Consider the following 2,163-nt stretch of genomic DNA (forward strand, 5'->3'; position numbering starts at 1 on the left):
GTATACCCGACCTGGAGGAGGCTCTCGAACTTGCAAAAAAAGATGGATTACAGGCCTTAAAATAGAGCTGTGCACCTGTCGCCTAACATTTTCCAGCATGGACACTCTTGGATCCGGTGACCGCACCAAATGTCACATGAAGGGGATGCTGTGAGCACAAAGCTGATTAAAGCAGCCGGTAGCTTTCAAAACACAAAGAGGAGCCTCAGAACTTTTTCACAAACAACTTTAGACTCCAAATGTATGAGTGATGTCTCAGGGTTTGGATCAAGTTTTGAAATGCTGACAGTAATGTATAGTAACATACTCCTCATAGTGTTGTAACATTGTAGAATTACCTGCAGTGCAGCTGGAGAGTGATGTGTTTTACGCTGGTAAAGATATTGGAAAGCGAGGGAGTGGCTGTGGCTTTTAAAGACACATATTTTCTGCTTTAAAGCTATTTTTTATTTATTTACATACTTTGTCTATACAACTTCAACTGCTGAGCTGTTTTTTTTTTTTTTTAACTCCTTGTTGTTTATTGTGTAACTGCTGTGTGACTCTGATTTAAGAACTCGGCCTGTCAGTCTGTTCATTTAATGCGACTGTTATAGTATAGGTTGATAATAGTTCAATACACATATACCTTATGAAGAAGAAGAGCCCTTTATTGACATTGATCATTGGAACATAAGCAAAAATTCCATCTTTGTTTTCCATTTCAAGTTTTTTTGCCTCAACCAGCTGATGGAAACACACCTGATTCACCTTCTGTTTGCTGCAGCGTTTCTAACATTAGCCAGGTTTCCATTCATATGTAGCACAAACTTTAACTGAATTTGCAGAAAATCTGCAAAAGAAAATGGAAAGTGTTGTGCATTTCCATCCACTACTGTGATGCCATGATTAAAAATTAAGAGTCTTGAGATAAACTCTCCACTCGGGTACCATTAAACCAAAGCAGAAGAGGGCGCAAAGAGATGACATCATCAATAAAGTGCCAGTCAAGCCTAACGGTGGAAAACAACATGGAAATTTTGATGTAAATATGTCATTTCTGTTGGTCTCATCTAGCTGTTTTTAAACAGATGAATGGAAACCATTCCATCGGTTATGCAAATAGATCACTGTCAGCTCAAGTAAGTGTAATAATTGTGACAGGCCTAGTTCGAACTCCAGTTGTCTCTGTTTCCTCCACTTTCTTCTTCTTCTTGCTAGACATTCATGAAGTGAAGTGATTCACCATCTGCATAAGCACAATATTTTTGCTCAATTTGAAATCATTTTAAGTTCCTGAGTCTGCCTCAGTTTGTGCCTCACAGAGCTAATTTGCATCCACTTTGCATTGACTATATCAGCATTCAGGCGACCTCTAAAGGTGTGTTCAGGGTGAATAGGAAGCAGGTTTTAGTCATATTAGTGATCATGATCCCATAATGCTATATTTGCAGCAGACATCAGCTGTTATGCTGTTTCCTTTGTAAAAATGTGTGTTAGCTACATTCCATGTGGTTAAATACAGTTTAAACCTGAGCTCCTCAGGCAGGAACCCTGCTGACTGTTCCCAGCTCGCACTGAAAGACTAAAGGGGACCGAGTGTTTGCTGTTAGGGCTCCTCGGTTATGGAACAAGCTGCCTGAGGAACTCCAGCTTGCTATATCAGCATCATCCTTTAAATCACCTTTGAACACATGTTTGTATCAAAAGGCTTTCTTATGATTTTTGCTTTTAATTTTTAGCTTTATTTTATTCTTGACTTTTGAGTCACACTGTGCTTCATTCTTGATGTTCCACTTCTCGTCCCGTCGTTTTTACATTTTATCCTTCATGTTTTATTTAAGGTTTCAATCATCATTTCTTTAAATTCTATTCTCCTGTATTATTTATGCTGGCCTGTTTATTCTGTGCATCACATGTCAGTTAGTCTTATTTCAGCAGCATCATTACTACACTGCAATGGAAAAGTAGTAAATACAGTACTTGTAAACTGCTAACGTTAGCTTTTCCTGCCCATCAAGGTAGTGCCATAAGAAAATGGTGAATATTATAAGATGTTTGGCAAAATGCCCTGAGTCCCTGAAAACCATCCTTTCAGAAACTTGACTGCATATAAACATGGTGAATAAAATGTACACTAGAAGTAAAGCATTACATTTAGCTGTTCCTGCTCTCTGTGTATGT

Source organism: Chaetodon auriga, chromosome 1 (genome assembly GCF_051107435.1).
Source record: "Chaetodon auriga isolate fChaAug3 chromosome 1, fChaAug3.hap1, whole genome shotgun sequence".
In the NCBI taxonomy this organism is placed as follows: Eukaryota; Metazoa; Chordata; class Actinopteri; order Chaetodontiformes; family Chaetodontidae; genus Chaetodon; species Chaetodon auriga.